Below are 12,938 nucleotides of genomic sequence, written 5' to 3' on the forward strand. Positions count from 1 at the left end.
CCGTGGTTATGGCGCCGATTACTCAACCTAAAATATGTCTCCTGGAAGCAGTGCAAGGATTCAACCACTAGGTGGCAGTGTAGCGAAATACATAACCTAAATCCACCGCATGGCGCGGACAAAAAGACCCACTGTCATTGGTGAGACGAGCTAGTGTTTGCTCTTGTTAAACAACTGCCTAGCACCAGCAAAAAAAAAAAATAGAAGGCTTATGCAAGAAAGGTTATTGTTACAGAAACTGTTCCAGGCTCAGTCTGACATCCTCTCAGTGATAGAGGCAGCGTGACATCCATGGCGCTCCTGATTGGTTGGGCCTCGACGGAGGCGGAGCTAAAGACGGGCCATTACAGTCACGGAGATGTGAGCATGCGCGCTGGCGTTCTTCTCAACCCCCGTGGCTTTACGAAAGCCGATATTCCTACAGGGGCAGTAGCCGCACGGCCAGGAGGTGTTTCAAAACTCGGTCGAGTAGTTATATATACAGCCGCGGAGAAGGAGCTGCTCTCGGAGGAGTCGGACTTGCCTCGTCTGGTTTTTTTTGTGTGTGTTTGAGCTGCTCTACGGCTGGTCGTCTCCCGCCTCTCTCCCAGCGACAACAACACAAGCCACGGGGACGAGCCAGCGGACGTAACGCTCGCCGAGAGGGGAAGTGGGCTCCGTCTTCTCTTTCATCGGGCAGGTGTGTACTAAAAAAAAAACAAAAAACGAGTAATTTTTAATCCGCTGTGACGGATTTACTATACATGTGGATTTTAGATAGCCTAATTTGATCGTAATCCTCGGTTTTTGGAAGTAGTCTGTTGTAACAGCCGGTAAGTCGGACCAGGTGCTGTTTGAAGATGTTTAGGTCTCCTCCGGTTTATCAGAGGACTGCGAGTGCCTGCGTGACCGTGGGTCTGCTGATGCTCCACTGTGACCGAGGCCCACATCTTTAAACTCGTTGTTCAACCCATCCATTCAAAATCGGTGCATTTACATAGCGCCAAAATATTTGTTGAGCAATTCACATACAAAAAATAACTAAATAACGACGTGTTGATTATCATTCAGTCGGTTCGATTAAACAGCCATGTTAAAATCCAGTCCACGGAGTCCATTTGGATCTAAAGAAAAGGTTCCAGGAATTGGCAGACATTTGTAAATGCAACATCAATGCATCGACTTTCCACATGGCTGCAGTTTTTTTTTTTTTTATTATGAGGAAGCTCGAGGTGACAGGGGAGAGGAACAACCTTCTTGTAACCGGTAGAAAACCTGCAGTATAACCAGGCTGGGGAGAACTAACCATCTTCCTTAACTGGCTGAGAGCTAAGAAGAAGACCCAAACAAGAGGGAGCATCAAAGGGGAATGAAGGGAAGTTTGGCTTTATTTTTCTTTCTAAACCCAGTCCTGTCTACTTCATACTACTACTTCACAATTTTATACAACTTTGTAAGATTATAACAGATCACGATTCCAGATCAAGTAAAAATGACTCCTAATTGACGTCTTGTATTACAACTAATTTGGGTTATATAACTGCTACTTCAACAGTGAGCAGATTATAGAAAATAACAGTCAAAGCATGTTAAAAAAAAAACACATCTCAGAGGGGAATGATTTCTCTTGTTCTGTACGAAACGGTGCACTGAAATAGGGTAGGGCTGAAAGGGCTGACAGAAGTGACACAGGTTTAGAAACTATAATGATGGTAACGGATGAGTAATGGTTCCCAAACCTGTTGTTTAAAGATGTCATATTAGGTAAATATCAGCCGGTCTGCGGCTGCTCCTCACATCCTTGTAATATGTAATTTGCTCAAATCATTTTCCAGGTCTGGACACGAATGAACCAAAAAAATAATAATACTTGAAAAGATTTTGCTCTTCCACGCCTTTTTCCTTCTTTCTAAAAGGATTAAAATGTAATTATGCTAAACTGCAGAGGTTTTAACATTTGTTTCTATTTCAATGACCTGCTTTATCTCCGACTTTGCCACATCACAACTTTTAACCTTTTCTTCATCAGTATTTTTTTTTCTCACCTACTAGCTGTGTCTCCTACCAATTTCCATGCGAAATTTGAGGGAACATTTTAAATTTCGCAAAAAAGAAGCGTAACATCGTCATACGTTGACGTTGGCTGTAATAAACAGGAAGTAGATGTTGCTAATGAGCACGGACCACAGATCAGTAATGGAGCGAGGCTTTTCATTAGTTTAATTAATGCACCAGTTAAGAAATGCTTGAGTCTCTTCTTCACTTCACACGTACGTGTTGTTGTTTCCGGTCCAGTTTTCGAGCATTATGGGAATATCTGGGAAGACTCCGGCAACAGAAAAAGCTGATCAGTCATGTGAGGTAAATGTTCGCTACATCAGAACTGATCCGACAAATGTGTTTCCATCTCCTCTTTATCGCATTTCCGTACTGATTTTCAAAAAAGTCAAAGACCACTAGAGCGAGCATAAGAATTTTATTTATTTATTGTTAAATTCAAATGCGAAACTTCAAAATGTGCACAAAAAAAACATTAATCGTAACACGACTACTGATATGATGGTATGAGATTTTCAACCTGGGTCTAGGGAACAAAGGACTAAAATTGCTATATTTTGGTTTTTCTTCTTATTCCTCTACAGAATAAAGGCGTCAATACTTACCAACTGTGCTGTAAAGAATCTGCTCTTAATCTTTGATGATGCAGTCCTTATGTATAAGTCCAAGGGTTGTAGATGTTGAAATAGAGCTGTTTTTTTTTTTAATAGTCCAGCTGTCATCAGAGCTATGAAATGACCTCTGCCCAAAAATTGCAACCCATTTCTTGCATTCTTGTTTTCTGATTCTTAGAACCTACAGATATCAGGGCCCTTTTACTGTTCAAGTAGCTGATAGACAATATTTTGTTCTCGGATGTTCAAAATGTTACTCTAAAAAATAGATTTATGTCTTGAAAATAATTTGAAGCTTTAAAATGAAAGATATGTATGAACCCTGTTATTTGGTGTTTAGACCTCTGGCTGCATCATCTCCTCAATAGCGGCTTCTTGTTTTTTTGCCGGTGCACATTTCAGGTTTGAGAATAACACTTGGGAACGTAAATTAAACACACCGTCATTTGTTGTCTGCTTTTTTCTGTTACTAACATGGCCAGCACTTACTGTTAACGCTCTGGTCTGACTACAGGGTTTAACTTACCTGAAGTAAATAGGTTTTTGTTTTTTTATCACCTAATACTCTGTTGGTAACTGTTTTCAGGTGCCTCTATACCAAGAACTAACTGATCTGATATCTGAGCACATGCTTAGCTAGCATGTAATTTCCGCATCAATTGGAAATAAGTTTTAGTAATATTTCATAACATTAACCAAAGGTCATGGCCGAAAATTTCATAGTAGTTTTAAAAAATGTTGAGAAATTTACATCCTTTCTAAAGTTTCAGTGTAAACCGAGAGACAACGTTATCCTAGAATTTCAGCTTTTAGAATGCTTCTAACTTTCAGCACACATGATTTAAATGTTGTTTCAATGCTTTTTCAGATGAAGTCACCTGTTTAGCTCATGCCTTTTTAAAAATCTTAGCTAACACACATAGCCCTATGGTAATGATTTAGTAGTTGATTTTTTTTTTTTTTTTTTTTTTTATTTTTTAAAGCAGCTCAGACCAAAAATGGCCATATATAATACAACGCTAAGTTAGTATATAAGCTAATTAGAACAATTTCCCTTGTTACTGCAAGAAATTAAGTTGACTGACCAGGCCTAATCAGCTTAATAGGCTGATCCTGAGTCAGCCGGGATAGTTTCCAAATGACTTAGAGACCTTGAAATGCACCATCCTTAACGCTGTTGCATAGATGAGAGCCAGTCAAGGATCTGGGTCTATACTTTTCCTGGTGAACGAGGTGGATTGAGTTAGCCAGCAGCCTACGTCTGCCTAACATTTATGTAGCAGCACAGAAGGTGTTTGCCTGAAACATTGCAACAGGCTTAACCTTTTCTTGTGAAAGTCTGGGTGGTTAATATTCACTAACTTAGCAAATGTGCCTAAATGTGAGAATTTTGGGGTAAAGCTTTGATTGAGAGATGCCTTTTTATATTATTACTTTATGAAAAGAAAAATGTATCGAGATAAATATCGTATATCGGCTCTCAGCCATATCGGGATATTCTATTTTTATTATATCGGGATGTTGTTTTGTTAAATTAATAAAAGTAGCTGCAACCCTTCCTGTGCCTCGAAGATTTATTTAGTTCTCTACAAACCTGCTGCGATATGACACTTTCCTAGTAGGTTTGTAACGGTGTATAAAACTCCAGAGACCAGACACAAAATTCAGTTCAAGAGACAGGATAGGATCTGAGATATGCAATATACAATAATACTTTAGCATTAGATGGATTTTAGGCATTCAGACCTTTTTCTAAGTAAAAAAAAAACCGTTGCCTCTTTTAGTTTTCCTGTCTTTTGCACAACGACTCACCACAAAGGTACTTTTCACCTAGGAACAGTGACCTCTGGATGTTATTTTATGGAGCACAAATTCTTCAAGGTTTTAAGATACTGAGCAATTTATTTTGACTCTAAAGTTCAAAACAGTCTTTGAAAGCCAAGTGCGCACATGTAAAAAGATTTCTCTGAAATAGTTTTGGTAAAGACACGGAAGACAGAGCTGATAAGAAAAGACCACCTTGACTATTTTATAGGACCCTTTTAAAAGCTGGCAAACCCATTTATAATTATAGTTTCTTTAGCCATGATAGTGTCCTGGAGACATGATCATGTTGGCGTGTTTACTGCATGTTTACACGTGCAACAAGAGCGCTTCCTGCTCTTAGACTTTTATAATCGGGGTCATCAAACCGTGATTGGATACAAGGCCTCGGCAATGTTAGCTCTTGCTAGAATGTAGAACATGTATAATATTTATGCTTTCTTTTAAACGTATTATCTTGATGAGACTTGATTTTAACATATGGCAAAAAGATGAAGTTGAAATATCTGATTTTTTTTTTATAACACTTTTCTATCTGGAGTGATTTGTTCTTTTTGTTTTAAGGATGAAATTAGACCTTCTTTTTGACATCCTTGACTTTGTCTTTGTCTTCCAAAGCGTTAAAATCCAGGCTTCGTATTTTTTAACAAGACTACATTTTTGATGGAGGGACTGATGAAAAATGTAGCTTTTAGCACTGTGAATATTTGCATGTATACGTGCAGTCAGTATTGTCATTATTAACAGGAAGCTGCTAGTCAGAGGTCTGGATTTCTTCCAGTATACACACAAACTTTGACATTTAACGGAGTCGTACTTGAACCACAGCCAAAGATCAGAAGGTCCGTCTGTTTGTGAGTGTGCTCACTGTCGCGTGGGATTTGACAGTGATCCAAGAAACAATCTTTATATTGTTGCAAAGGAACAACACAGGACACACAAAAAATATACTTGAGTTAAAAAACACTAACTTGGAAATGGTGCCAAGCTTTGAACAGCTGATTGCTGGTGTTTACCTCCAGATCTGATTATTTTAAATTGCTTCATTATAGTAACTCCGCTCTCAAACTACAGTTGACAAGCAGTAGGTCTGTTCAGCAGCCAACCGCAGGCTGTATCCAAGCAGATGGCTCGAATAAAGGGTGGCGTACACCAGTGACGTCAAGACGGGCGTCTAGAAATAAGCCCTTTATTAGTTTTAGATTTAATACACATTGGCAGCGATCTATTTTGAGCCCGTTCTATTCAGAATCCTTTCATCGTTTGATTGAACTGTTTATTCATTTCAAGCATAAACGCAACTTGTTTTTTTTGTTTTTCTTTTTCCTGTGGAAGCAAGAGTGGAGAAGTTGTGATAAATGCCTAAAGTAGCATTTCAAAATATGTGATTTAGTTTTTGAGGGTTTGCAAATGTGAATTAGTTTGTTAGTTTATGCCAGGATGATGGATTATCTCACCCCCCCTTTTTCTTTTTATATATCCAAACTGGGATGTTGCCCCTCCTATGCTGTGCTTGTCTTGCCTACGACTGATTGAGTCATCTACGTTTTCTTGGACTGAAGCTGGTGGCAGGATTGGCCAGCAGCCGTATTGGGCTCATGTTCAATTCTTCTACCACATAATGCTCTGCTTGTTAGACATGAATCATTTTTACAGTTGCATCTTCTTGTTGAAATAAAGGCTAAAGCAACTAAGACTAGACAATTAATCACATTTGCAAAAATTATTAAAAAAAAACACACTTTCAGAATCGCAGAGGTCTGCAATTTATTTGGCTACATGGCAATTAATGGATCAGACGCGTCCTTTAGGTGTCAGTAAAATGTTTAAAGTGGGTTTGCCTCCATATGGAAGGAAAGAATTGCAGCTGTGAGAGATTGTAATTTGTTCAAGAGTTTATTTAATTATACTTTTTTACAAGAAACTTTCAGGAACCTCAGCATAGCATTAAGTACCAGTCAAACTGTTTAATACAGAGACTTGTTTCTTGGTTGCACTTTATGTTCAACAAGGACTGATGTCCAATTGAATAAGCTATTTTCTTGAAGAAGAACATTCAGATTAATAAAAAAAAACAGTCCCTGTTTACAAACATCTTTATCTACAGGACGTTTTTGTTGCTTGGGTTAATGCAGAAAAAAGTAAAAATGAAATCACAATTGCAATTTTGGTTGAAATAACTTCCAATTTAGGGACTCGAGGGACTTTTCTTCGTTTTTTTCTCATAAACGGCTACATCTCGGGTAAATTATGTTTTCTTATGTCAATGGCTTACATCATGCCATGTTGTTTTGTTTGCATACTCTTAAAAATAAGTATATAGTATATAGATAATTGTTTTTATACATTTTTACGGGTCGGAAATATTTATTTACTTCTGCTGACAATGCCAATTTCAACACTGATAGGATTCAGCACCGATAGGACGAGTAGGTTGAAGTCACGTGAGACCGAGCTAAGGGGTTGCCAGATTGTAGCAGCAGTCTGCCAACATTTCTGTGATTCAAGTGGACCAAAAGAGAAGCAACATGAGGGTAAACATTGGTCAAGCTTGTGGGCGTTATTGCCAACTAAAGGAAGCAAAGATGGGTCAAGAAGTTGCTGCTTTCCTTCTGGACTGATAATCTAAATGTTTGGTAATGCTAGCCAACGGACTTGGCAACTATCTGGCAATCAGTACAACTGAAGGTTGGAACGAGAGCCTGCGAGTGCGCCACCTGCTGGCTGGGAGGAGTTAAACATGTAGCTAGCTCCTTAAAAAGCTTTGATGTTCCTCCAGAGCACCATCACCTTCAAATAGAAAACATCTAGTACCACAAGAGAGGGCCAGGAGGGCATTAATCAGAGAGGCAGCACAGAGACCAAAGATAACCAGAGACTGTAGGATCTGACCATGGGGGGGTTTGAACCTGGGTCCCCCAAATTAAAGTCAAAGTCTTTAACTGCTACACCACGGAGGGACATGATTGTCAAATTAAAGATGGATGGTGCTAAATACAGGGATGTTCTTGAGCAAAACCTGTCAGTCTGTCTGTGATTGGAGACTGGGACAAATGTTCACCTTTCAGCAGGACAAAGACTCGAAGCATCCCGCTAAAACAACACTTGACCGGTTTAAGGAGAAACATTTAAATGTGTTGGAATGGCTTAGTCAAAGTCCAGTCCTCAGTCCAATTAAGAATATAGGGCTGTGCATAAAAATCGATATAAAGATTAATATCGATATTTTTAAAAACGATTTAATATCGATATTCTGGCTTTCAATATCGATATACCTCCCAACCTCTAGGGGGCGTTATTACAGCACAACCATTACAGTTCACAGCGAAGGAGAGCAAGTGAGACGAATTTGTGGAACGGCCGACAGGATTTTAGAAGCTCCTTTGTCCCTAAAATCAGATGTTTGGGCACATTTTTGGTTTCTGTGACACGTTAAATGCATTGAAGCAAATGCACTTTATTTTCCTGTTAATATGTCTGTGATCAATAAATAGAACATAAACATAATATTTGGCTGATTTTGGTGATTCAATCACTGAGCATTAATTCAAAGTAATAAATATCGATATTGGAATCAAAGCAAGCTGAGCTATGTATCGAGTATCGTATCGTGAGCTGTGTATCGAGAATCGTATCGAATCGGCTCATCCTAGATGATACCCAGCCCTATAAGAATATGTGTTTAGACATGAATATTTCTGTTCACAAGCTAAAACCAGCCAACATAAAGGAGCTGGAGCGCTATCGCCTTGAGGAATGGGCAGAAATCCCAGTGGCGAGCTCATAGACTGATATAAAGCCACTTGAAGCTGGAACTGCCGCAAAAAAGTGCCTCTACAACGTACTAATAGTTATGTCATTAATAGGTTTTCTGTCCCCTCATTATGGAGGAATCTAAAGGATCTCAAGGAACACCTGAACAGCATTTGCTGCTAACGAAAAATGAGAGTCCAGGCAGCTTGTTAACAGTAACTTGATCATGCCTTTTATACACTACATACCTTAGGAAGCCCATATCATTGCACATTAAGGTCTTCAAAAACACTCGCTCCATTATCTAAAAGGGTTTTTACAAAGCGGAATTAAAGCAGTTAACAAGCTCACATTATTCTAAAGGCAGCACCAGATGATCTGGTGCTGGAAAGCTGCCTGCTCTTTGCAGAACGTTTCACAGTATATCATGTGGATCAAACGCTTTATGACCACAAATTTTAGCTCTGAAAGGTCAGTGTGATGATGGTTTTAAACAGAAAATGTGACAGATTGTGAGGAATCTGTGTTCTAGTGATGTTGTCGCCCTTGGTAGTGCCAGCTTGCATTCTGCTTAAAAATACCTCGAACAGACAGCCTGCTGGGGTATTTGGGTATTTCCTTAAAGCTAGGGGGCTACTGGAACTGTGCTGTTTTTTTTTTTTTTTTTTCTGAAAATGATGCACTAAAATAGCTTAGACTGCATTATTAAGAAATTAAGATAAAGTTTTGAAATGAGTAAATATAAGAAAATCGTTCATTGGCACTGCTTATCCCAAACTAAACAAATTTAGTCACTATGGCTTGTTAGAGCTTTTTAGACGAGGCTGCCGTGATATGTGAACTAGAAATGCTAAGTGCCTTTGAAAAAGCTTGAATCTGCTTAAGCTGTTATTTCAAAAACGGTGTAGAAACCTATATAATAAAATAAAATCCCTTTTTAAGATGGTAAAGATATCTTTTATTGTGAATTTTGATTTGTGGTTTCCAGTTAAAACAATGCTTCTTTTCTTAAAACTAATAATGGACTATGTCCACAGCAAAATAAAAGCCCTTTTAGTGTCTTTGTTGCTATATTTAGTGAGTTTCCAGACCCCTCTAGCGACTTTCTTTCAAAAAGTGAAATTTTTTAATTTATTTTTTTAATTTATTTTTTTTGTTTTAATGGCGACTTTACCAAAAGCCCCAGTCATTCTGGAGTCAATGAGGCAGCAGTGAGAGCTGCAACGGGAGTTCCCGCCTCCCTCAGCGCTGTCTCACAGGCTCACCACAGCTGCTGCTGCCTCGTCACATAAATGTAGTTTTTTTTAAAGTACTTATTTTTTTTGTCTCTGAAACTGTTGCACGAAAAAAATTCACTGAATTCGAGTCCCACACAGCTTCACTGATTTACCTTGTTCACTTTGAGTGCCTGAGTGATTACTGTCTTTTTGGTACAGTTTATTTTATGTAGTGTGGATTCAGGCCATATATTAAAATCCATAAATCATTTTGTAAATTTAACTTTTTGTTTCCTTACACAATCACTATTTGAATAACTTTTTTTGTCTAGGCCAAAGATCTCCTACAGCCTGGGTCAGAAATATTTAAACAAATATGCAAATTAGATTATATCACCCCCACCCCCTCCCAAAACAGAAGAAAACATTTTCTTTTTTTGTTTTATAAAAACTTGCAGTTTTTGGTAAAAAGTTGACTGAATAAAGGGTTAAGTTTGAATCCAGTGTTTGTGTGGTCTGTATCTAAAAATAGGTTGCTAAGCAACAGCATAAAATGGCCACGGCTGCACTTAAAATATGTTTAGAATTTATTGATAATTATTGATCAATATGATTTCTATTTTATCGATAACCTTTTTTTCTATATCGTCCAGCCCTAGCATGTTGATTATGGACATGATAGAAAATTGGACTTGGCTGCTTTCAGCCAGCTGACCGGCAGTGCACAGCAGCAGATGGCAGAGGGTCAATGTTGTGTTCCTCTATACTCCAAACGCTGGGAGGAAACTCCAGTAACTCTGCAACCACCTCCTGTTATATCATGTCTAGTTGCATCAGGTCAAATAAGGCTGAATAAAATTTATTTTTTCTTGAACTCATGTTTTAGTTTAAATATTCAATTATGAGTTTTGGCTATTAACTTGGGCTCCACAATATTAGGAAAACATGCAATTGTGCCGCCTTGCCAATAATTGCAACAACTGTTTATTTGTATTAACTAACATTTTTCCTCAAAACTTGTCTTCTTTTCCTTCTTTACAATCTTTCACAATTCTTTGCTAGCTTTAGCATCTTGGCCACTAAAGTGAAGGTTAATTCAGCAAGCCAGATTTATTACTGGCATACAGAATTTGCATGTGTGGCACTTGAAATATATCCTACCAAATATTGCGTCAAAGCTATTTTTGAAACTCCGGTATTGCACACATGGATATTGTCTACTGAATAATAGTCCAAAATACGTACTTAATACTGTAATACCTGTACCAAGTAGGCTAACAAAAGAAAATAATCTGATTTCAGTACACTTTGGTGAGAAATGCATGCACATAAATATAGATGGATGAAAATGTAAATAGGAAAAACAACTAGTATTTTGCATGAGGAGAATTTCTAACTTTATTTTAGATGTTTTCAGCAAATTCTCCAAGTGAGTCCGAGTAAGGAGAGGACAGGCTTACGGGCAAGTTTAAGGTAAAGTGGGTCGCAGAAATGGATTCTTGGCCCGGTTTTCTGTTGCCAGCATGTGACCAAGATTAAACTGTGTTGCTGGGTTCAGGGACTGCCTTCACACAGTACTGTGAAGGTGTGCATGTGTCTACTCAGCTGTAAAATTGTAACATGTTAGTCCTGACAAAGTGGCACTAATTAGCTTTTTTGTTTTCACATACAAAATAAAGACATTTTTTTTTTCCCAGGTATTGCTCCAGGTTGTGCTGAAAGATGAAAGAAATTGTGAAAATGGGGATTAAACATTGAATAGCAGCAAAATACACCATATGATTCTTACTTAATGAAAGCAGTGTGGATTAACCCATTTAATTACATTTAACTGTGTAGCTGCTTTAACAGTAATCAGTCTTCCTGCATTATTAAAGCCACAATGTTCGAGATGGCTATTTTAATGTTTATTGGTAATAATGAACTTCTCTTTTTATTTGCTAGATCATTTATAAAACTGTAGCGATGCACCAATCAACTGGCCAGAGATTTTCCCTTGACAGCTGTGGCGATCGGCAGAGCGAATCAAATCATATTTAATCAAGTTTTTTTTTTTTAATTGATAAGAAAGTTTGAACTCATTATTTTCAGTGTATAAACACATCGTCATCTTTCTTTGTTGTAACTACATAATTTTATAGGTGATTAAAGACTACTACTTTTATCAGAACTGGCAGCACATTGTTTTTATTTATACATAAATAAATGATGTGTTGCAGGAAAAGAAATCAGGATTGACAAGCAGTTCCATTGACTATCAAATTGTAATTACAAAACAAATTTTATAATTTTAGAAATGGGTATATGAATAACTTAAGGTAATATTTCAGATGGACTATGGCATGACGTCGCACCGAGTCTTTTTCTTTCTTCAGTCTGTTGTTTGGCCGCATGTGCGTGTACATGCATGCATGTGCAACATGTCGTTTTGCATGTTTTGGTCTACAGTCAGTGATAAAGCACCACCTAGTGGTGAAATATTGCTTATTGCTCCTTTTTAATGGAAAATTTATCGTCCAGCAAAATTTCCTGTGACATGCCTACATATATGCCCTCGTTGTCTCCCACCCCACCCACAATTCAGTTAGATTCTAAAAAAAACTGTAAGCGTGTCATTCATGTGTTATTCATGTTAGGTTAGGGTGTGACGGAATCATGCCCTAACAGATGCCTATAAAAACGAACACATAAACAAGAACCGTCAGTTGCTTTCCTTGGCAGTGGGACTACAACTTGGTCACGTCTTGAGTCTTTTTACCAACCCTAACCCTTTGATCTAGATTTGGCAAGTGGAAGTGCCAAACTCTACCAAACATGAGATCTGATTTAAGTGTTGCGCCTATAAGTGGACCTCGTTTAGACATGAGTCAGCGTGTTAGCCCTGATTTATCCGTCCATCCATCTTCTTCCGCTTATCCGGGGTTTGGGTCTTGGGGTTAGCAGCCTTAGTAGGGAGGCCCAGACGTCCCTCTCCCCAGCCAGATGAGCTAGTTCCTCCAGGGGAATCCCAAGGTGTTCCCAGGCCAGCCGAGAGACATAGTCCCTCCAGCGTGTCCTGGGTCTTCCTCTGGGTCTCCTCCCTGTGGGACGTGCCTGGAACACCTCACCAGGGAGGCGTCCAGGAGGCATCCTGACCAGATGCTCGAGCCACCTCAACTGGCTCCTCTCACTCTGATTTGATACTCTGGAAATAGTTCTATAAGAATGACAGAAACTATAACCAGAAGATCTCGTATATCTGTGTCTTTTTATCACATAAGGCTCACAGATTAGCTCACCTAGTTAAAGTTGGAGTTGACGATTTTTTTCCCCCCGGAAGTTTCCCCAAGTCCCTTTTTGAATACCTGCGCATGCGTCTTACCTTGCTCTTCTGCTCATCAGAGGGATTGTGTGTGAATCCCCCCCCCCCCCCCAAAAAATCTACTCTGGCCTTATTTTGTGGCCTTCCTCTTCTCATAAACTTTTATGCTATTTGCTTCTTGCAACTCTCAGC

The 12,938-nt window shown here is 38.7% G+C and overlaps 1 protein-coding gene across 2 annotated transcripts in view; it reads left to right on the forward strand.

Annotated features, from left to right (window-relative positions):
• Positions 1-357: 357 nt before the first annotated feature.
• Positions 358-12,938, forward strand: part of slc23a2 (solute carrier family 23 member 2) — a 63,071-nt gene continuing 50,490 nt past the window's right edge. For both annotated transcript variants that reach the window (XM_012870024.3, XM_036143938.1), the window contains exon 1: positions 358-679. The gene's annotated coding sequence lies outside the window, so the exon portion shown is untranslated. The remainder of the gene's footprint in view (positions 680-12,938) is intronic.

The sequence above is a fragment of the Fundulus heteroclitus genome, chromosome 12 (genome assembly GCF_011125445.2).
Source record: "Fundulus heteroclitus isolate FHET01 chromosome 12, MU-UCD_Fhet_4.1, whole genome shotgun sequence".
Classification (NCBI taxonomy): Eukaryota; Metazoa; Chordata; class Actinopteri; order Cyprinodontiformes; family Fundulidae; genus Fundulus; species Fundulus heteroclitus.